The following is a 25,050-nucleotide window of genomic DNA, read 5'->3' as shown; positions in this document are numbered from 1 at the left end:
ATTCAATATTTATTTGATTAAAGAAAAAACATTTATTTTCTGTTTTCAACTTCATGTCAACTACATGTGCTGTGGTGAAAAATCTATTGACTAGAATAGCAACAAGCCTAGAGAGTGGCTCATTCTGCCGGACTCTGCCCCAGGAGTGATATTCAGCACCCCATCATGTATAAAGACCTATTACCTATCTGGTATAAAATAGCAAACTTTAATATATATATATAATATATTATTACATAAACACAAATTTTTAAATATGTAGATGTTTTTATTTCTTGTATTTATATCATTGTGTGTTGGATCAAGTATGTATGTGCAGGCTGGTTATTTTTATTGTCACTCTGGGTGCTGGTGGTAACTATATTTGTTGAAGTGTGTTTGGACAGCTGAAGCAATTTGATTAGATAACCAGCCCACAAACACAGCAACATCTAGCTAGATAACAGCTCCAGAGGAGAGGGGACTTGATTTTCTCTGGAAACTTTACATTTCAGTTCAGACAGTCTGAGTTCATTAAACTGTTTCTGTTTTTTGCTCAGTCCTTCTTTGGAGATTCTACCTCTGCCTCTTTGGACTGTAGCAGCAAGACATATTATTAAACTAAGAACAAAGTATTATTGAAGATTTGCAATAATTATTATCATTTAACAATCAACACCTTAGCAGCTTAGGTCTCTTCATAAAGCATTAGAAATACAGCAGAAAGGGCCTCTCTGAAAAGCAGGTTATCCTGCATTTGTGACACAAGCCAGGACATCAATACATTGATACTTTTATTAATAGATCTCTTATTTCAGCATCTCTTAGTCTCCCAGTCTAAATAAGAGAGAAAATGTGGGTTGCAGTCTTGGGTCAGAGGTAAATCACCCAACATGCTGTTGGTGGGTGGGGAAAGACACTACACTTGATGACATCACAATCAATAACCAGCCATGATTACTGGGCTTTTCAATGTATTGTAAAGCTATAACTTTGCTCACTTTCTCTGGTCTGGTCTCTCAATCTAAACCTGGATGAAGAATTAACAATATGACTGCAATCACCATTGTCTAATGTAGTTCAAGATCCCCGGCTGAAAAAAGCTAGTTTGTACAGGTATGTAAACAGAATTCTTCCCAAGATTCTAAGTCCAGTTTGAGAAATCTTGTATCTAGCTAGCCAACTGTTATTTTTCTTGATTACCAGAATTAATATTGATTGCATTTTCAATAATACAGCTGAGTATACTGTACATTGCCAGAGGAACAGAACATATCTGTATTTTTGTACAGGTGGGTGTTAGGAAAATGGAGGCACTAACACAGTCATATAATACCCCATTATGTGGGCCAGTTTTGTGAGGAAAGAGAGAGCTATCCAGGGTTCAATTAGTATATGGCTGTACATGTAGTTCCCCTGAAAAGGGAAATTATTAAATAATCAGTCACTCAACTCGTTGTTTCCTCATCAGTGGCTCCTAATGCGAATGAGGAAAGGGAACAAGATCTCCTTCTCACTGTGTTTCACAGACATTTCTTACCCTTGTCCAACCTATATTCAACCATTAGAAATAAGGTGTAATTAACAGTAAGAACAGTCAAAAAGCACCAATACAGACTCCTCAGTGACGATCTCTTTTGACAAGAGTTCATAACAACCAGGGCTGTGCTGCTTCGAACAGTCCATCTTTCCCTGCCATAGTTTCCTGCGAGTGCTCTGCTGTAACAGTCAAAGAGCACTTGAGTGGACTCGACTGTAGCAACAGTTCATCCACTATACAGTCCATGTTTCAAACAATCCATTCTGTTTAAGAGACATAAGAAGACTGGTGTAAATAGTGAGGCACAGGTATCCAAGGGTTAACAGGCAGTGTACAACTGTAGACCAAAGACTGGTACTAGGGCACAAGACTACGCCCTATGCTATCATTAACTGTGGCTGAAAAGCTGATCAACATATTTGTATTCTCTTGAATTGACTACTACAATGCTCTACTCGCTGGGGTATCTAAATCTACTCTGAACAAACTGCAATATGTCCAAAATTCAGCAGCCAGAATCCTGACCAAGACTAGTGCAAGAGTTCACATTACTACTATCCTGGAGTCCTTGCACTGGCTTCCGGTCAAATTCTGCGTAGACTTTAAAATCCTCATGCTCACCTATAAGGCTTTACATGGCTTGGCACCTCAATACCTGTCTGAACTTTTATCACCCTACTCCCCACCTTGCAACCTCAACCAAATTCTGCCCTCTTTACTGTCCCCCAAGCCCGTCTTGGGTGACAGGGCCTTCTCCTGCTATGCCCCCAAGCTCTAGAACTCTTTGCCCAAGGATATCAGAGAGTCACCTTCTCTAAACTCCTTCAAATCCAGACTCAAAACCTTCTTCTTCAGAAAAGCCTTTACTTAACTGGTTCCATTCTTCACCCCTCTGCTCTTTTTAGTACCACCTTCCACGGTCTCCTCTATTGTTATTGTTGTATTGTTGTAATTGTAATTGTGTCTTATCTTGTGAAATCTTCTTATTTATTGTTGTAGTCTTCTTATTTATTGTTATTGTCATCCTGTAAAGTGCTTTGAGAAGCCACCCTTAAAGGCGCTATATAAAATAAAGTTTATTATTATCATTATAGTGAGGTGATACATGCACTCTATAGCATGTAGGATTTCCTAAGTTGTCATAAGTAAAATGCCATGGCGGTCTTTTGATCTCTCATGGGAAACTGCAAATGCCCTTGTCTCTGAGGAACCCTTTCCTTATGGTTTTGTACTGGTATGGCATCTGGTTCACAGGTAGGTACATCTTGCTCGCTGCTCAGTTGGGAAGCAGGAACAGGACTGGATTCACACACAGGTAAGTCTGGCTTATCTTTTGAAGAAGGTAAAGCAGCTGGATTTACAGTAGGTCAGACAGAGGGAAGTCTGGAACATTGTTTGGTAAACGTCCTGGTAAGCTTGGTCATGGTGCCTGATCAGGTATCTGTTTTGGAAGAAATACAGGGTCTTTAACATCTTTCAGCTGCTTAGCAGGGCGGTGAGACAGTGACTAGAAGCTATTGTTGTAGTAGTAGTAGTACTCATTTTCACTCTCCTCAGTTGGTTCAATTTCTCTTGATGACTGGTTTCTATTCCTTTTCCTTTTTGAAGGTCACTGCGCTGGATTAGTGATTGGTTCTGTTTCAGTTTCTAAAGGGAGGTATTCACACTGTAGTAGAACATTACGATGAAGTATTCTGGATCCTCCCTTGCCATTTTTAGGTTTTAATTAATAAAACATCTTTCCCAACTTGGCATACGACAACATGGATACTATCCTCCCAGTAGTTCTGCAGCTTTCCCGGACTTCCACGTGGAGACAAGTTCTATAACAGTACACGATTTCCAGGTTGTAATTCAGTGTATCTCACTTTGCTGTCATAGTTCCTCTTATTTCTGTCTAAAGTCTTTTGGGCATGATCTTTTGCAATTTTATAAGCCTCTTGCATTCTTTTTTTCCATCTTTCCAGATATTTACTTTGATTGGCAGAATCCATCTCAGTGTTGAGACCAAAGAGTATGTCGATGGGCAGTCTGGGAGACCTGTGAAACAAGAGATAAAAGGGAGAATATTCTGTCACTTCACACCTCATGCAATTGTAAGCGTACAGTAGATCAGTTTGTTGAGAGACTCTTTCCAGTTCGATTTCTGCTTTTCTGTCAGTGCTTTCAACAGTGCAGCTGACAATGCAGCAATGTATGATTAAACCTTTCCACCTGCCCATTCCCTTGCGGGTGGGTGTCACGGATGTCTGAAGGGACAAACCGTGGAATGGCAGAAGAGCGATAAAGACCCTATGCATAGTGGCGAGACGGGGGTTAGCCGGGGCTAGGCTGTTCAGGAAATGCCAAATACAGATGCAGCCATTAAAAATGGGTGGGGTATTTCGCAGTATACCCCGGTGGGCGTGTCGCGGTATCATGCAGTATCACGGGGTTAATTGCGTCATTTGACGTCATGCCGGAAAGTATCCAGCATCACCTTGTAAAACCGCCAGGGGGAGTTTAACCTCTCATGTACAGCATTTGAGCTTTTAAATTTGAACTGTGTATTATAGCATGTTAATCATCAGTCATTAAAATGTTGGTATATTTTATGAAAGCAAGATTGCTCAGCTGGACAAAAGTACACAACCTTTATCAGAAATATTTATGCATCAAAGCCTTTACCGAAGATATTACTACTAGTATTAATAATGAATGACTTTGGACAAGCTGTATACTCAAAGTATAATTTCTTTAGCACATTTGTACAAGCACTTGGAATCTGTCCAAGCCCTACTTTTTCAGGCATTTTCTTTTACTTCAATGGAAATAAAAACTCCCTTGCTTTTAACAGGGCGTTTAATAATTTCTAACTACGACAATTATTTAAAATGCGACACTTATCATTCAACTAGAGCTAAAAATATCACAATGATCCTCAAGAGCACAGCAAAGACTGTATTAAAAGATACTTGTATCAGATACATGAGAATCCAGGCTTTTTATCAACGCTTTCTTTTCCGTATACCAGATATTATGGAACCACTTCAGAAGGGTGTCAGCCAGTCAGATTCCAGGAATCGGTACTTTAAAGAAAAAATACACACCAGTATTCCATTTCTCCCTAAACATTTTAAGCATCGAAGTCTTTAACTAACATGTGAAATAGCGTGTGAAAAAGTGGTAGTTTTAAGCTTTTCTGCTAATATAATGTGGAATCGCATATCTAAAGAAATTAATAACAATATGATTATATTCATGTACTGCGACAGGGCTGTGTAGGGCTGTTTCGCCTCTTTCTTTATGCGACTTCCCTTGTAGCCCACTGGTCTACGTGCCTGATTACCAATTCATGGATCGTGTGTTCAAACCCAGCTGGCGCTGTGACTTTTCTTTTAACAAACATTTCTTCGAAAAAATAGAATAGCAATATTATGGACAATCAATTGACTTTTATATTTCAAAATATCACAACATGATCGAATCTAAGTCATTTTTGATAACAATGAATAGTCACCTTCTTCCCTTCTGACGACGGTCCCTGCTTCTGCTTCCTGCTTCTATTGTGTGTGTGTGTGGGGGGGATCCCTTCAGATCTCCCTTCAGATTGAAAAGGTTATTAATCATATCTTCGTTGTCGCATCTTACCAGTGCAGCTGATCTAACATTTCTATTATCAACAAATTGTAAATTTGTAATAGAGTACATTTTTATAGAGAAATGGAGACTGGACAGTATGCGTTACAATATAAACATTTATATTGATTTAAATCGTGCAAACGCGTGTTTAATTATATGTGTTTTTTTAATCATAATCAGACTTATGCAACATAAATTGATACAGTATCTTTGTCTTCTAAGTATCTTAAAAAACTTTCAGCATAGCTTTCTCCCCGTTTAGATTTATTTTTCTGGGGATTTTGGGATCAAACGTGGAAGGATTAGATTGTAATCGTTTTTTTATTTTTCAAATACGTTTTAGAAAAGTGTAATCTATACCTGCCCAGACTGTACGCCTTCCTAAACCCCGCCCTGACCACTTTCACTCCTGTCCTGCTCTTCCCCGCGCACCCCAGCTGGGCGCTCTTCGGCCTCTGCCCGGGACGAATGTATATTTAGATATTTACACCCGGCGCGGCACCGAGGGAGCGTCTGCATTTATAACTTCGTTTTTAAAATTAGTCAAGCAATATGAAGCATCTCCTTTTACTTTTAAGTCCCTTAAATACATTGAGCACAGCTTTCTCACCACTTAGATTACTTTTTGATACCATCCTTACACAAAGCAGAAACTTCTTGTATTTTCCGATGACATACAGTACAAGTGGAAAGAGTACAGATTTTAATCGTCTTTAATTTTGTTACGTTATACGTTTTAGGAACGTTTCATCTATACAAACACCACAAAACTATTCTCGATTGTATTTCTGAATGTTATGTTACACCTACAGTAGTTCACTGCTTTAAATACATCGAATTAAGAAAGTTAGGTGTAAAACTTTAGATCTTTTTTTTCTGAACAGGGAAAATCTGATCATGTTTCTCTATGACAATAATAAAAAAACTTTATTTTACATATCACCTTTAAAAGTGGCATCACAAAGCAATACAGTAGATGGAAAAACAGTTAAAAGGGACCAAAGTAAATACCAGACAAACGCAAACACATTTTTAATAAAATGCTTTTATTCATTCAGCAGAGAGAGAGGGAGACATCCAGCAGAGAGAGAGGGAGACATCCAGCAGAGAGAGACACACACACAGGTTTTCATTGACAAAAAGTAATTGTTTTTTTTTACATTCCTCTTGTTTAACAGGAATGTTTTGTTTGTGGACAGACTGTCCACAAACGTGAGACTGTCTTTCTCAGACTCACATTCCCGAATGTCCCCAGCCCCGGTCAACAATCCTAGGAAGAACACGAAACAGCCTGTTAATAAAATTGGTCAGTTCTTCCTCCCAGAATTTATAGATCGCATCGGTCAGTTCCTGCTTTGTGACAGGCTTAGCAGTTTTCCGAACGTAGTCTTTCAACGAATGCCAAACCATCTCTATTGGATTTAGATCTGGGGATTCGGCTGGAGTTTTCACCCAATTCACTTCTGCTACAAGCCTCGCCCTTGCTGCTGTGTGTTTCGGATCGTTGTCTTGAAAGAGACTGTGCCTTGATCCAAACTGCTCCCTGATATATGGGGTGGCATGCTGTGTGACCACGACTTCCTCAAAGAATTCACGGTCCATAATTCCTTCGAAAATAAGAAGTGGTCCCGGGCCTCTTCTAGTTATACCCCCCCAGACGTGAACCTTCAGTGGATGTTTGGGCTTTGGCTTGTCCAAATATCTCCCCTTTTTGCAAAACGACATTGTTGAAAACTGTTCCAGAGCCACTGTTGTTTCGTCGGTGAAAAGTACAAATTCTGAAATGCCTCCCCCTGTTCAATCCATTGGAGCGCTTGTTTGAGTCTTTCCTCTTTGTTTTTTAGTCTTATCATGGGGCATGTGTTAGTTTTTCTGTATCTCCATCCAAGCCTCCTGCGTACTCTTCTTATCGATGTCGGGCTAACGGTTGCACCGAGGTCAGCCCATTGCCGTCTTTGGACTTGCATCGCCAGTACCTCATCATTTTCATCAGTCAGTTTGTCGATAGCTCGCACAATAGGACTTGAAAAAAAAGAGATCAACAGTTAGTTTTAAAAATAATGTGCGTAGTTGTATTTACATGCAAGAAAGGTATTTTTAGAAATTTATTTACCTTTGAATCGTCCTAGGTTTAGATTCTCTTTGCCTCCTCTCCCCTTTATAATGTCGTCTCACTGTGCTTTCAGAAACGAAGATGTCCATCGAAGCCAAATGCTGTACAATGTCATGTGTTTACTTCCTGTTTCTTTTCATCTTCATTATTTGGTGTGAGAGAGTCTTCGTGATTTTGGCCATTGTCCGTCTCCTTACCAAAGCGATACAGTGGTGCAGCTTGAATTCTGTACCTATATACTGTATGGTATGGTACAGATAAAACTTACACCATACCGATGAGCTAATACCAGGGAAAGACACTCCTATTTTATTTAAAGCACAATACGCCAGGAAATGTGTCTGATGCATTAGCAAGTTAAAACAATTGCGTCGAAAACCTGGGCGTAACACCATTTCCTTTTTCTGATCACTCGCTTTCTGGATACACGTCTCACCTGTCCTGTTCTTTGTTTTCCTGGTTTGGTGATTATGCCTGCTGCGATCCACTCCTACCCTCACACCTAAAGAAGACTATTTTACATTTCTTGGCGTGGTTCATTGTGCAATTAACCCTTGTATGTGCTGTCCTTAAGGTGATATCACATAAAGGTGATATGTAAAATAGTTTTTTATTATTGTTATAGAGAAACATGATCAGATTTTCCTCAGTTCAGAAAAAAAGATCTAAATTATACTAGTTTGTCACTAGTATACTTTTAATACAGTCTTTGCTGTGCTCTTGGGGATCCTTGTGATATTTCGAGCTCTGGTTGGATGATAAGTGTCGCAGTTTAAATAATTTTCGGTGTTGGAAATTATGAAACACTCTGTTAAAAGCAAGGGAGTTTTTGTGTCCGTTACAGTAAAAGAAAATGCCTGACAGAGTAGGGCTTGGACAGATTCCAAGTGCATTTTTGCTAGTCTAAACTGTATCAGCTTTATTTATGGGTTGCAATTTAGAAAAAGTCAAAAACCGCGCTCAAAATGCAATTTAGAGCTTTCTGGCAAGAGGAGACACCCAAATTAATAATGTAACATGCCACTGTTTGTGCATGAACAGGGTTATACTGCTATTCTCTTAGATACCCGATTAAAAAAAATATAAAAACATTTTTGAATCCCCGGCGGAACCGGGCATCCATATGAATCAAGTAACAGGTTTATTCCATGCTGAAAAAAGGAAGAAAGAAAACGCATTCCATAAGAATTGACTGAGCTCCGCTCTGTACCATGCAATGATCCCCCCAGAGTCTTTGCCCCGGGTAATTTGGGTTTTTTGACAGAGGGTAAAAAACTCTTTCTCTCGCTTGCCCTCCCCCTCCCTGTGTATTGTCTGTTTTTTTGTGCTGTCCTTTGACAAAACAAGGCTCGCCAGCTAATGTGAATCAAAACCTGTTTTTCTAGCTTTTAAAGTCGTGCGATGTGTAAGCCACAATTCAAATAGAGAAAAAAGAGCTGACTGACAAGATTTAAGATGTGGCTGTCAATGTTGGATTAAAAAAAAAACACATTGCCCCACGTTTGTTGCATTGCTTGAAAAATAACTTTATTTTGAGAGACTGGATAAGTAATTCAAGTGTTTTTTTTAACTTCCTGAAAAACAACTAATAATTTAACTATATGTGCAAACGTTTTATGATATGTCGCTGTTGTGAATGTCTGTGGACATGTGCTGGCTGGACAGGAGGCTCTACTGTACACAGAGAGGGGCGAGAGGAGGGGACAAGCCGATACATACTCTTAGAGTTTGATTAATAGGGAATATAATACAAAAATATAGTACTAAAAATAAGATACACTCTACAGACATTCACAACGGCAACTGTCAGAAGATAGGACACAGCAGCTCAGGCACCCGCTGAATGGAAAAGGGGTACTTTAATGTTCTCTATGGCTAATACTAAAGCCAATACTTCAATACTTTAATATTCTTTTCTGTATGTTTAACAATAGTGGGTACTGGCCTAATTCGTCCCTGCTCCCGTTGTTAGGTGTTAATGTGTTGTTAAGTGTGAATTTGTACCTGTTTCCCTGAGGTCTGTCCAGATTGACTGTCAGCGCCCAGGTCTGACAGTGCTGCTTCAGCAGTGCCAGGTTCTGGTGCAGCCTCTGTTCTGTGGGCGACAGCAGGACCAAGTCGTCTGCAAAGAGCAGGAACTCGATTTCCATAATTAATGCAGATGAGTAAATCAAGGGACAAAACAATTATTGCGCCCGGCTCCTCAATGGGCTTTGACGTGCTAATGCGTTGGTTTAACAGTCCGGGTGTGGCAAGCCTCTAATGTCTCCCGACTTCGGCAAAAGGAACCCGCCTTTCAGTGGAAGACAATGAACACATTCTAGCCGTACATGTGAATATAGCATAAATACACCAAGGGATTGGGTGAGCTCCCATCACAAAAAAAACTGCGAACCTGCACTACAGCGACCACAGTACAGTATTGAGACCAAGACCTTTTACGGGAAGAGACGGGGTGCTTCTTCCGCCCCAGCTTCCAAAGAGCGAAGGGTAAGCAAATACAGCAAACTTCATCTGAAATACGCGATTACAGCGCATATTACAAGGTATTATTGCCGTTTTGAATTTTAAATTCAATTATAATTATTTCTTCGTAGCCTGTTCTTCAAGAAAACACCGCACGGGCGAAACGATCTTCGAAATCTACCACCAGGACAGTAAAAAAGAAAGCGGTAAGACGGAAAAAAAGAAAAGTTTATTTTGACGTCTGTTCCGCGACTGATGAATACTACTGTGTGACTTTATTTCTTACATGAATTATGTTATTTTGCCACAGGCCGTGGGTCTCTGCTCTCGGCCACTGGCCAGGGTGCCAACCTGTAGAAGCACCACCTGTGTGGAGACTTTTTGGCAGCAGCGGGAGCAGTACGACGCATTACTGGGGAGGATTGGGAGGCTAGAGACACTCCTGAAAATGCAGAGGAAGGAGACAGTATGTTCCAGCAGTCAAACAGTTGAGCAGCTGTCTCCCAATAAGTGCCTCTCCACGCCGCACAGGTTGCAATGCCTGCCGGAAGCTCTGCCCCCCGCAGAGCACACACCGCCTCAGGACACTCCATCCCGGCCTCTCCGCTCACCACCGCGCAGGAATTGGTTGATGCTGTCCCCGCCGTCTATCTCCCCTCAGGAAGCACCGTTTACAGAGCGGAATTCACAGACGCCAGTGGGACGAATAATTCTCCCAGATATCCAACTGTTACCCATCACTCAAGAGATGGAGGGGGGGTTGTACTTGCAGTGCATCGGCATAGACGGGAAAGCAAGAGCTGACCGCTACGCCGCCCTCGTGTTTCGAAATCTTGTGACTTTTGAAATTTACTGGGGGTGGACCACGTCTGTAAATTTCGATGGGTCCAGAGGCAAAAGTGCCTTACCTTGCAATCTCCGGGAAACCATTAGTAGCATGATGAATCGGAGATTCTCAACCCTTACTTCGTGCGACTGGAAAAGAATTTGTGATCGGATCAACGAAATGCTTCGTAGAAGGAGGCGCTCTTTTCCTCTAATCTAACAGTCTGTCCACAAACAAAACATTCCTGTTTTGGAGGAATGTAAAAAAACAATTACTTTTGTCAAAGGAAACTGGTGTGTGTGTCTCTCTCTGCTGGATGTCCCTCTCACTCTCTGCTGAATGAATAAAAGCATTTTTTTAAAAACGCTTTCGCGTTTGTCTGGTATTTACTTTGGTCCCTTTTAACTGTTTTTCCATCTTCTTTATTGCTTTGAGATGCCACTTTTAAAGGTGATATGTAAAATAATGTTTTTTTTATTATTGTTTTAGAGAAAAATGATCAGATTTTCCCTGGTTCAGAAAAAAGACGATTAAAATCTGTAATCTTTCCACTTGTATGTCATTGGAAAATAGTGGCTGGGCAAATAATTTTTTTTAATAGAAATACAAAATGAGATATAATGATGTGTTCCGGCTAAGACATTAACGAGTACAACCCCCCTCTCTGCGGGAGTGCTGTCTGTGACGAATTAAACCGATTTCACAGGTATTTTCAAAGTAGAAGGGGGTGAGAATTCCAGCTTAATTATCGTGGTAAACATTTTTTTAAAATTAAAATTCATTCTATACAGCAATCGCATATTTGGGTACCGTTTCATAAAACTTTCATGCTTAAAATATTTAGGGAGAAATGGAAGACTGATAATGGAATGGAATGAATGATAAGTGTCGCAGTTTAAATAATTTTCGTAGTTAAAAATTCTGAAACGCTCTGTTAAAAGCAAGGGAGTTTTTATGTCCGTTGCAGTAAAAGAAAATGCCTGACAAAGTAGGGCTTGGACAGATTCCAAGTGCATTTTTGCAATTTACGTTGCATTGTCCGTTGTGCTGCTGTAATACAGTTTAAAATAAGTCTAAACTGTATCAGCTTTATTTATGGGTTGCAATTTAGAAAAAGTTAAAAACCGCACTCAAAATGCAATTTAGAGCTTTCTGGCAAGAGGAGACACCCAAATTAATAATGTAACATGCCACTGTTTGTGCATGAACAAAGTTATACTGCTATTTTCCTTAGATACGCGATTAAAAAAAATTTTTTAGATTCCCCGGCGGAACACATTCCATAAGAATCAGCGCTTTTATATACCGCCTTTAAACACATATATTTAAACACGCATTTCCGATTTAAATCAAAACGCGATTCAAATCAATATAAATGTTTATTTTGTATAGCATAGGTGACTATTCAATGTTATTAAAATGACTTAAATTCGATCATGTTGTGATATTTAGAAATATAAATTTGTTTGGTGCGAGTGAGGTTTTATTTAATCTCTGACCAAGGGAAACGTTTCATTTTTTCAAAGAAATGTTGGTAAAAAAAAAGTCATGGTTCCAGTGGGATTCAATCACAGACCGTGTGACATGGGGAGTCAGGAACCTAACCCACAGCACCACCGGCAAGGTCACATGCAGAGTGCTGAAAAAGCACTACAGAAACATTATCAACAGACAATGTACAGCGTGTACTATTCTTGTGTTTCGGTACATGAATATAATTATATCGTTATTGATTTCTTTAGATACGCGATTCCATATTATATTAATCAAATTCTAAAAGTATGCTTGTTGACTCCGGTATCTCGTTAGTTAAAGACTTTGATGCTTAAAATGTTTAGGGAGAAATGGAATACTGGTGTGTATTTTTTCTTTAAAGTACCAAGACCAGCCATATACTGTATGTTTATGTTCCAAAATGAATATCGTTTATGGCCTTCACACGCGTTATAGTATGCTCCTATTCTTTTTATGCTCAGCTACTAAGATTTCCCTTCAGTGGTAAAATTCCATATGAATATTCAATACTACAATGGGCACAGTAAAGACTTTTACTGTAAATCTTTCTATGACAGACCAACGGACCACGAGTGCCCCTGTCGGTCAACCAATCACGTACTGCGGTACCGCGCGTCATTGTGCATCACAATGCGCGACGCCGTAGCCAATTACCTCCGGTACGTGTCTGTACCGCGCACTTTGAATGGCTGCATCTGTAGAAACCTATGCCCTCAGGCCACAGACAGGAGCGACCTGGTGCTAGTCGGGTCTCAGGACATCCGAACATCAATGCTGAGCGAGGAGCAGAGCAGAAACATGAAGTAAATAGGCTACACAACAAGACACACCAGAAAGACATGAATAATCACAGGGAACTAGGAACAGGACAGAAGTAGAGCGCCCTCTAGGTGTGCTGGGCGTGACAGTGGTAGGGTGTGGTTCTTGATCCTGCAGTGCGGCTTTATTTCCTAAGTCGCGTAAAGAGCTGTTTATCAAATTCACCCCCTTGGTCGTGTTGAATTTTAGATGGAAATCCAAACTTCATAGCAAAGTCATTGAGGAGACGGTCAGAGACAGTTTTTCCTGACTTAGAGGTTGTAGCATAAGCCTGAGCAAACCATGGAAAATGGTCAACAATTACAAGAATGTATTCGTATCCACCCTTGCGTTTGTCTACGTGGAGGAAATCCAAATGGCTGTGATGTTACAAAACTCTTAAGTGGTGCTCTTGGCTCGGCTTCTTTTGTTTAAGATAGCTGCAAGTTCTGAGCATATGGTGTTCAATATCTCTCTGCATATAAGGCCAGAAAAAGTGGTCTTTTATCAGGTTTGCTGTTCTGTCGACACCTTGGTGCCCCACTTTATCATGGAGCTCTTTCAGAACTATGCTCTTAAACTTCTCGGGTAACACCAACTGTGTTCTCTGAGTGGTTTTTCTACAAAGGATACCATCCTCATCTTATCCCAGCTTATCCCATTCCCATTCTCTCAAGAGTCACTTGGTTAAGAGACTTTCTGTCTGTAACTCACTGTCAGGTGTACGCTTCAACAGGTCATACAGAGGACTGGCAATTTGAGAGAAATCTTTAATATGCTGCAAGTGTATTTAAGAGCCCAAATGGGATCCTGATCCATTCATATAAGCCCCAGGGAGTTATGAAAGCTGTCAGTGGCCTGCTGTCTTTGGCCATAAAGCCCTGGTGGTAGGCCTTTCCTTGTTCGAGCTGCAAGAACCAGGTTTTACCTCCCAGGCTGTCCATAATGTCCTGCACTCTTGGGATCAGTTGACAGTCAGGCAGTGTCTTTCTATTTAGGTCGCAATAGTAAATGCATAGACGCAAGCTACCATCTTTTTTCTGACACATACTATTGGCGGGGCGTAAGAGGAGGTGGACTTCTCCACCCAACCTTGAGCTATTAAGTCATGCAAGTAATCTTTCATTTCTTCATGAAATGGTTTTGGAACTGAGATGTAAGTGTGAGCAATAGGTTCACAGTCCTTTAAAGTTATGCTCAGTTGTAGGTTCGTGATACACTCAATGTCATCTTCCATTTTTGAAAATGCATGGCACTCTTCACGTAGCATCTGCTTGACTATTTGTTGCTGGTGTATATCTAGATGGCTCACATCAACAGGAGGGTCCCATGCATAATCAGTGATGTTTTCTTCTCTACCTTCCCCGGTTTGAAGCTGTGCCATGCAAGCTGGCCTAGTGCCTTCTTATGCAGAGACTGGAAACAGACCTAACTGGCTGTACTGTCCCAAGAGTGGTTTTCCCTGCCAGAATGATGTCATGGTCTGTTCTATTCTGCACATCTATAGTGATGTAGGGACGGGTACCTCTCCTAAGAGTCAGAAGAGCTTCAGAAAATTCAGGTCCTTCAGTCCACTGTGGGTTAACATCTGGTTCGAAGTGCAGCATCTTGTCTTCCCTCAATGTTGGAATTTGTACATGGCACTGGATCTGCATAATGGTCCGTTTCAGAATGTTCATGCTCGCTTTTGTTGTCCTCACCCGGTACTCACAGGGATTCTCAGAATTAACTAGATAAATGAAAGCTTGAATTTTATTTTTCATGAGGCTTGGAAATGCCAACCTTACTGTATTGTATAGGTGTCCTTTACTTCTATCGTGAGGTCTTTCCTTGTCAGTCTGCTTTATAATGTGCTCAATAACGCTAAACCCGATTACTGGATGGAATAAGTGGCTACCTCGTAGAACAAGAACGGGAATGACTAGTTCTCTTGTTTTATTATCCAGTGACGCCAACTTGAATGAAATCTCAACCCATCCCAGATATGGCATATTCCTACCATTGGCAGCCACCAGCTGAAGTGTGTCAGGGGACTCCATTATCTCAGAAACATCTCTCAAAGAAATCTCGGGTAGGTATGTATTTTTCCACTGCTCATCTATAATACAGAGTAGAGAACTTGTGTTCTATAATGCTTCACTCTGGCGTCCTTGTAAATAGCACTTCACGAGGCACTGTCTGCCTACCAGTGAGGTCACAGAGGAATGCTGATTAACTCAGCATTGAGCGACCGCAACTGTACTGGAAGGACCCAAGTCTGTTTGTAGCTGAGCTTTACAACTGTTCCGGTGCTCTTTCCAGTGATCTGTCTGGCATTACTTTGAGCAATAGTACACAACTTTACGTCTGGAACATCTAGCAGTCGTTCTCTCTCTACTGCATCTAGCACATTGGTGGGACACTTTAACAGCGTTAGTTACTCCCTGTCCTGTGGGGGTAACCTGTTCTCGTTTAAAGGAGCCTCTCTGTGTGGTTTAGTTCATCTGACCCTATGACCTGCTGAAAAGTGTTCACTACTGCTGTAGCTGTAACAGTGTGAACAAGGATCTGCTGCCCTTGTCTGCTGACAAAGGAAGCATTGTCTCGCTCGTACCGGGCGAGGCTGTCTTAGCAGATCTAAATAATTCCATGGTACAGCATAGTGTGATGGTTGCCGTGACGGTGCGTACTGCTGAGGTGGCACTGTATATCATTGTGATCCGACTGAGTGCTGCCGTATTTGATTTTGTGCCGAGTATGGCTGTTCTACTGTGTATCGCTGTGGTTTCCCTGGGAAGTACTGTGGTGGCGGACACTGCTAGAGCTGTGCTGAATGCAGCTGTTACTGAATTTGTTGATGCAAACCGCTGTCAATTATGTGACTTCTCAGCACAGTTTGTTGCTCTTGTTCTCTGCTAGGTCCCCTTTGCCACTCATATCTCTCTGTGCACGGACTCCACAAATGTTCCTGCATTGGCTGGTAACCAGGTTTTGGATATTGTGACTGCTGCTGGGCTGCTGCAATTGTATGTTTTTCACTAGAAACTTTACAGCATTTGTGAGGCGCTGACCCAGACTGCTTTGTCTCTTTGATCTGTGCGATGTCTTTCCCAAGGTTTTTCAGTTGTGACCAAAGGTCTTGTTTTGTCTGTTTAATTTGGTATTTATGTTCAACTGGATGTTCATCTAATTGTGCTGAGTTGACCGTGACAATCAGGCCCAACTGATTTTCGTTTATTTGTTTCTTTGCATCATTTAAACATGCAATGTTTAATTTCTCTAGAAGTACTTCATCATCCAGGTTGATGCTGCACATTGGTGGTGGTGGAAGGGAGACCCCATTACCTGTAAAGCGCTTCAAGTGGAGTGTCCAGAAAAGCGCTATATAAGTGTAAGCATTTATTATTATTATTATTATTATTATTATTATTATTATTATTATTATTATTATTATCAGTTACATTGGTATCTAAGAGGTAGCGCTGAAGAACATGTTGTGAATGCAGTCACTCTGCAGATCAGTGAGGACTGTGTGCAGGATCATACTTCAGGCCAGACTCTGAGACTTTCTGTCTCAGATCAAGAGCATGAATAAGAAAACTTTGTAGGGTCTCTTTATTATGTTGTATTTCTGTGGTAAGTTGCAGGTACAATTCTGTTGCCCCCTTTTCTTGGTAATGACACCAAAGAATTCATCTTAGTGTAGGTAAGGTCAAATCCGTTTTGCTCTCAAGGTAACTGCGCAACTGGAGCCAAGGTGTGATGGCCCTAATTACAGCATCAATTATTTCCTGCTCTGGATAGCCCTTATTTAATCCACTTTCTTTCTGGCAAGCAAAGCTGGAGAATGACAAACTGTCTTTCTGAGCAGGTTCCCCAATCTGACCGGAAATCTTAAAATCTTTGTGCCATGGCGAGATTGTTTGCCTCTGCACTGAGTACTGGGAGCTACCAGAATTCATGTAATCAAATAGTGGGTAGCATGTTGTACCTGGGGGTACTGTAGGGCTACCACTCACACTGGAGAATAGTACCATTTTGTCTTGTTTTTCTCTTATTAATGGTCGTAGTGCATTTATTTCTCGTTTCAATTTTTATCTTTCTCCATTTATTTGCTCTGTTTCAGTCATATCATTGGCAGGGGCAAGTAATAACTCACTCAATTTATCTTTGACACTTAACAGTTCAGCCATATCACAGTCCTCCAAGTCCTCTAATTCACCTCTTACAATATGGGTACTGATCAGAGATATGAGGGATAAGCATGTTTTATTAGTTATGTTCTCCCAAGGAATACTAAGAAAGCGGCTGAGATCTTCCAGCTTCTCTCTGGATAGTGTGCATAGTATTACACCAACTTCCTCTTGAAGTTCTCGGAGTACATCCATTACTGCAGCAAGAGTGGACTGTGCTAGGGTGGCTGGGTGGTTACCTGGTGCTGACTGGACTGCTGCCTCTGGTAGTCACTTTACCTCAAGATGGAGATGACCTGCCCTGTACCCAATCCCAGCGGTGCCTCAGAAATTTTAGTGCCCCTGAAAAGGGAAATGATTAAATAATCAGTCGCTCAACTTGTTGTTTCCTCATCAGTGGCTTTTACTGCGAATGAGGAAAGGCAACAGGAGCTCCCTCTTGCTGTGTTTCACAGACATAAGCAGTAAATTACCTATTGAAACTGAATGTAGACTCTATGGGTAGATAACAGAAACAGATCGAACAAAATAACATCCCAGTGAAACGATGTAAAATAACAGCGTCCATTACAACCCATTACATACACAGATGGCCAGGTATAATGATGTATTTTTCCATTGTATCCTGTTTTTAGGCCTCCCTCTCAGTCACAGGTGCAGTCAAACATGTTTGCAACATACACATGACCCCTGAGCAATGCCCAGGGGTCATGCAATGGGTCTTTGATCAGGGCAGGAAGCAGATAGGATAAGGCATGAGACGTCATCATCACTAGGGTGTTACTGGCCAATCAATGCAATTTATCCGACAGCCCTTGACAGTTGGTATCCAAACACATGAAACTTCATCAACACTAGGCTATACTGTCCCATAAATGCAATTTAACATCCATACAGCCCTTGACACTTGGCAACCGAACACTGTAACAGTCTTCTCAAAACTTATGTCAAAAAGACACAGTTCCACACTGGATTCTTCTTTGATCAGACACAAAGTCTGTTCTTTCCTGCTCTTTTCTCAAACAAGGATTTCTCCTACACTTTTCTTCCTCACTTCTCTATCTTGAAGCTACAACTAACTTATCACCTGGTCAATTGTCTTTCTCAAAGATGGTCAGGCAACTGAAGGCAGTATGACATTTCCCATAGGTTTCTAAGAAATATAGAACAGGAAATAGTTGCCATCTGGCCTGAACCTCACACATAACAAAGTATTCTGACTTTCTAGAAAATGCTGGGGGTGGACATGGTGTTCAGTGTTTTACATGCTTAATTTATTAATATATTAACAAAAGCCTTCATTTATTTAGTATGTACTGTATGTTGAAAATGTATAATACAAGTATAAAAATTAACAAGTAGTTCAGCATGTCTAGGCTACAAAGGAACAAGTAATAGGTTTTTTCCATGCTGAAAAGAGAAGAAAGAAAACACTTTTCGGCTGTGGAGCCTTCATCAGATGTAAGAAAGATAGAGCATTCAGCAAAGATAATATAGCATGGAAAAACAAAAATGAACAAACATAAAATATTAAACTTTCACATTTGCACTGTGAAACATATTACTGAATTACTGATTGAATTCCAGTTCATCCATTCATCTATTTTTGGTCAAATGTTAATAACAATGAAATAAGACAACTAATATAAAGGGATAGTGCATTTAAAATGGTATTATCTTGTCTGGCTGAGGAAATGACAGTGTTGTGTGTAGAATGGAATGAATGAGAAGTATGTGCAGTATGATACAAGCCTGAGCTTGTTTGATTGGTTAGATGCAGATAGGAAATGTTTCAGAGAAAAACCAATTGTGAACCAAATGAATGAAAAGGACATATTATTTGGGTGATGAATGCAAGTTAGTTTACAAATACAGGAAAAATTCAGTTTTGTGTTTAGTTAGAATGTACCAACAAACTTTCAACGCATAAAATGCATGAACACTATAAATTACTGTAGGTCCCCAGTTTCTACATAAAACTTGTTTTGTTCCCCCTTCACTAGGAAAATAAACAGACATGATTAAAAATTACTTCATTTTTATTGTATAAGTTTCCATTTTATTTGCTTGTAGTGTTTTTTAACTCTCTCTTACAGATGCAGCCATTCAAAGTGCGCGGTACAGACACCGCAGTACAGATACCGCAGGTAAGATGACACGCGATACCGCGGTGCGTGATTGGTTGACCGACAGGGGCACTCGTGGTCCGTTGGTCTGTCGTAGAAAGACTTACTGTAAACGCCTTTACTGTGCCCATTGTAGATATTGAATTTTACCACTGAAGGGAAATCTTAGTAGCTGAGCATAAAAAGAATAGGAGCATACTGTAACGTGTGTGAAGGCCATAAACGATATTAATTTTGGAACGTAAACATACAGTATATGGCTGGTCTCGGTACTTTAAAGAAAAAAATACACACCAGTATTCCATTTCTCCCTAAACTTTGTAAGCTTCGAAGTCTTTAACGTGATACCGGAGTCAACAAGCATACTTTTAGAATTTGATTAAAAGGGAATATAATATGGAATCGCGTATCTAAAGAATTTAATAACGGTATGATTATATCCGTGTACTGCGGCAGGACTGTGTAAGGCTGTTTCGCCTACCTGGTCATGCGAGCTGTCTTGTAGCCTACTGGTCTAGGTGCGTGACTACCAACTGGCTGGTTGTGTGTTCGAATCCAGCTGGTGTTGGACTTTTCATTTTTATTTATTTATTTTTTAATCGCGTAACATAGACATATTACCGTATGCAAACTGTACTGTAAACAGTATGTATATGTATATTTGATGTCTTAACTGTGCCCGTTTAATTGAATTAAAAAAAATTATTTAACACGAACATTAAGCTGTTTACATCTTCCGCCTGAGAACAGTCACCCGTTGCTACCCAACGCAGAATGGTGATTGGCTGACACTATCTGACACCCCTCTGATTGGAGAAAAAAGACGTGCTGGCGTGCTATACACACTACCAGGAAGAGGATTTCTTTCTATTCAAAACGTGTATTTTAAAAGTTTAAGAAGTAAAAACCTTACAGCGTACACAGATTTCTAAACTGATCAGGATCGTTATCTTTGTCTTATGCATAATAATGTTCACCGCTCTGTCCAGCAAATTAATAATAAACTTTATTTTATATAGCGTTTTAAACGAATAAGTAATTAGATTGCTCATAAACCTAATCACTTGCTTTTTCTTTTTATTTAGGCTCAGATTTCAACTATAGATCGTATTATTAATAACCATAATAACAACCAACCAACAAAAACAACCATATAAACATAATGGTGGTGCTGGACCTTCCAGTTTTATTTATTTATTTTTTAATCGCGTAACATAAACATATTACCGTATGCAAACTGTACTGTATACAGTATGTATATGTATATTTAATGTCTTAAATGTGCCCGTTTAAGTATTGAATATTCATATCTAATTTTACCACTGAAGGGAAATCTTAACATAAACATACAGTATATGGCTGGTCTCGGTACTTTAAAGAAAAAAATACACACCAGTATTCCATTTCTCCCTAAACATTGTAAGCTACGAAGTCTTTAACTAACGTGATACCGGAGTCAACAAGCATACTTTTAGAATTTAATTAAAAGGGAATATAATATGGAATCGCGTATCTGAAGAATTTAATAACGGTATGATTATATCCGTGTACTGCGGCAGGACTGTGTAAGGCTGTTTCGCCTGCCTGATCATGCGAGCTGTCTTGTAGCCTACTGGTCTAGGTGCGTGACTACCAACGGGCTGGATGGGTGTTTGAATCCAGCTGGTGTTGGACTTTTCATTTTTATTTATTTATTTTTTAATCGCGTAACATAAACATATTAGCGTATGCAAACTGTACTGTATACAGTATGTATATGTATATTTGATGTCTTAACTGTGCCCATTTAATTGAATTAAAAAAAAAATATTTAACACGAACATTAAGCTGTTTACATCTTCCGCCTGAGAACAGTCACCCGTTGCTACCCAACGCAGAATGGTGATTGGCTGACACTATCTGACACCCCTCTGATTGGAGAAAAAAGACGTGCTGGCGTGCTATACACACTACCAGGAAGAGGATTTCTTTCTATTCAAAACGTGTATTTTAAAAGTTTAAGAAGTAAAAACCTTACAGCGTACACAGATTTCTAAACTGATCAGGATCGTTATCTTTGTCTTATGCATAATAATGTTCACCGCTCTGTCCAGCAAATTAATAATAAACTTTATTTTATATAGCGTTTTAAACGAATAAGTAATTAGATTGCTCATAAACCTAATCACTTGCTTTTTCTTTTTATTTAGGCTCAGATTTCAACTATAGATCGTATTATTAACCATAATAACAACCAACCAACAAAAACAACCATATAAACATAATGGTGGTGCTGGACCTTCCAGTTTTATTTATTTATTTTTTAATCGCGTAACATAAACATATTACCGTATGCAAACTGTACTGTATACAATATGTATATGTATATTTAATGTCTTAACTGTGCCCGTTTAAGTATTGAATATTCATATCTAATTTTACCACTGAAGGGAAATCTTAACATAAACATACAGTATATGGCTGGTCTCGGTACTTTAAAGAAAAAAATACACACTGGTATTCCATTTCTCCCTAAACATTGTAAGCTTCGAAGTCTTTAACATGATACCGGAGTCAACAAGCATACTTTTAGAATTTGATTAAAAGGGAATATAATATGGAATCGCGTATCTCAAGAAATTAATAACGATATAATTATATTCATGTTGCAAAAGAACTGCAACGGACATAAAAACTCCCTTGCATGGTTTCATTACGACCAGAATCGGTCTTGAGATATTTTTAACTTGATTTACAGTATTTGAGAGGTATGTCTTAACACCGATACTACAGTGCTTAAGTACTGCTCACATATATGTTTCTAGGTTTATATTATGCATTTCATACGGTCAAATTACTTTTGAGCAATAAGAAGCGAGAAACGGTATGCGTTTTACTTTCGTTTTGTGCTGGGACCCGTGGATTGATTAGAGATATCAAGTACATACAAGTCATTTTTTAAATGTTGTAGTTCGTCTTGAAAAAATGTTACGAGTACATCATCTATCAACAATTACACAGGTTCTGTTTCCATATTGCGGATTTTGGTTACGTAATATTATTTTCTAGATTTCACGTTGTGAATATGATGGGATGTCTGATGGGATGTTTCTAAAAATCCATCCTCTGTAAAACGTCTTCTCTAGTTGTCCTGCATATGTATTCGCTAATGAAGCTGTGTGTTCTGAGCCTAGATCTCTACATTTCTGTATGAACCAGCTTAGAGGGCTAAAGACAGCTTGTGTTTAAATTGAGTGTAAAGCAATTTATGCTTCTAAAGTCATGGTCAGCATTTATCTTTGTACTGTGTTGTAAACTTGTTCTGTGCCAAGTCACATTATTTTATAGCGTTTTTAAAGCGTTATCAAATACGGTGTTACTGTAGTTTACTGAGTCCCATGTCACATGGTCTGTGATTGAAACCTGTAAAACCGGTTTAATTCGTCACAGCCAGCACTCTTCAGGTGTGAGGGTCTTCTGCTCAGAATGAAACGCTAAAATGTTTGTGTATATTCTAATGGTAGTGGGGGCGGGGTGTGTGGGAACAGGTTTGGTTGAAACATTTTCTCTGAAAGCATTTTCCTCTTGTAACCGATCTTGTAACAGCATGTTACAGTTTACTATTATTAACCATATTAATTTTAAGTGCTTAATGTAAAATCTTGTAAAAATATATTTTCATTGTTCAAATATACATTAAGTCTGACTATCATATAATAAGTTAAATACAAAACTAAAGAAAAAATAGGGTTAAATATAATTCAAAATATTTTGCTAACAATGTTAACTGTTTATGAATAATAAAATGTATTAACTAAGGAGTAGGATGGCACAGTTGTTAGTATGTTTTTTGTTTTTTTTTAACCCAATCTCCGGGAAACCATTAGTATGATGGTGAATCGGAGATTCTAAACCCTTGCTGCGTACAACTGGAAAAGAATTTGTGATCGGATCAACGAAATGCTTCGTAGGAGGAGGCGGTCTTTTCCTCTTGTCTAACAGTCTGTCCACAAACAAAACATTCCTGTTAGACAAGAGGAATTGAAAAAAAAACAATGTTGTCAATGAAAACCGGTGTGTGTGTCTCTCCCTGCTGGATGTCCCTCTCACAAACTGCTGAATGAATAAAATAATTTTATTGAAAACGAGTTTGCGATTGTCTGGTCTTTAAATTCTGGAGATACGCGATTCCATATTATATTCCCTTTTAATCAAATTCTAAAAGTATGCTTGTTGACTCCGGTATCGCGTTAGTTAAAGACTTCGATGCTTAAAATGTTTAGGGAGAAATGGAATACTGGTGTGTATGTTTTCTTTAAAGTACCGAGACCAGCCATATACTGTATGTTTAAGTTCCAAAATTAATATCGTTTATGGGCTTCACACGCGTTGCAGAATGCTCAGGCACTAAGTAAAAGGAGATGCTTCGTATTGCTTGACTAATTTTAAAAACTAAGTTATAAATATAAAAATTGCAGGCGCTGCTCTGGTGCGTCGGCTCCTACACAGTGCCTGTCTGCCGTAAGCGTTACAATATACATACATACCCAACACTGCTTGTACCCATCTGTCATGCAAATAAAACACCTTGAATTGAATTGAATTGAGGGGAGAAGGGGGGGATACTAAAGCCAATACTGGCTCAATGGGCTTTGACGTGCTAATGCGTTGGTTTAACGGTCCGGGTGTGGCAGGCTTCCAATGTCAACTCGACTCGATTAGAAGACAATGAACGTATTTTAGCCCTAAATGAATTAATAGCAAACATGGTTTACATAAAATACATTTTTCCAAGAAAGTTTATAATAATACGATCTATAGTTGAAATCTGAGCCTACTTTAAAAATAAAGGAAAAGCATTTTCAGAGAGGAATCACGCTGTGTTTATGTAGAAAAAGTGATTAGGTTTATGAGCAATCTAATTACCTATTCGCTTAAAACGCTATATAAAATAAAGTTGATTTAGAGATGAATGATCAGTGTCGCAGTTTAAATAATGTGAGTCAGGAAACTAACACAGCGCCACCGGATTTAATAACGCAATAAAAACGCTATAAAATAATGTGACACAGTACAGCACAGTACAACAATACTGACCATGACTTTAGAAGCATAAATTACCTTACACTCAATTTAAACACAAGCTGTCTTTCTGTATGAACCTCTAAGCTGGTTCATACAGAAAATGTAGAAATGCATTAGCCTGATCATGATTAAAAAACACATAATTAAACACGCGTTTGCGATTTAAATCAGAACACGATTTAAATCAATATAAATGTTTATATTGTAACGCATACTGTCCAGCCTCCATTTCTCTATAAAAATTTACTGTTGCACACACACACACAATAGAAGCAGGAACCGCTGTAAGAAGGGAAGATATATTCAAAATATCGCAAATATCGATCATGTTGCGATATTTTGACATATAAAAGTCAATTGATTGTCCATAATATCGCTTACCTATTTTTTCGAAGAAATGTTTGTTAAAATAAAAGTCCAGCACCAGCTGGATTCGAACACACAACCTGCCAGTTGGTAGTCACGCACCTAGACCAGTAGGCTACAAGACAGCTCGCATGATCAGGTAGGCGAAACAGCCTTACACAGTCCTGCCGCAGTACACGGATATAATCATACCGTTATTAAATTCTTTAGATACGCGATTCCATATTATATTCCCTTTTAATCAAATTCTAAAAGTATGCTTGTTGACTCCGGTATCACGTTAGTTAAAGACTTCGAAGCTTACAATGTTTAGGGAGAAATGGAATACCAGTGTGTATTTTTCCTTGTGATATTTTAAGCTCTAGTTGAATGATAGGTGTCGCATTTTAAATCATTTTCGTAGCTAGAAATTATGAAACGCCCTGTTAAAAGCAAGAAAGTTTTTATGCCCCGTTGAAGTAAAA

At 39.3% G+C, this 25,050-nt stretch overlaps 1 long non-coding RNA gene across 1 annotated transcript in view; it reads right to left on the bottom strand.

The window, feature by feature from the left end:
* Positions 1-3,102: 3,102 nt before the first annotated feature.
* LOC148658503 (uncharacterized) overlaps positions 3,103-25,050 on the bottom strand; it is a 35,348-nt gene continuing 13,400 nt past the window's right edge. Inside the window, exon 2 of the long non-coding RNA XR_015940560.1 lies at positions 3,103-3,559. This is a non-coding gene — a long non-coding RNA (uncharacterized LOC148658503). The remainder of the gene's footprint in view (positions 3,560-25,050) is intronic.

This window comes from Lepisosteus platostomus, chromosome 7 (assembly GCF_059453375.1).
Source record: "Lepisosteus platostomus isolate fLepPlt1 chromosome 7, fLepPlt1.hap1, whole genome shotgun sequence".
Classification (NCBI taxonomy): Eukaryota; Metazoa; Chordata; class Actinopteri; order Semionotiformes; family Lepisosteidae; genus Lepisosteus; species Lepisosteus platostomus.
This window is presented reverse-complemented; position numbering and strand designations above follow the sequence as displayed.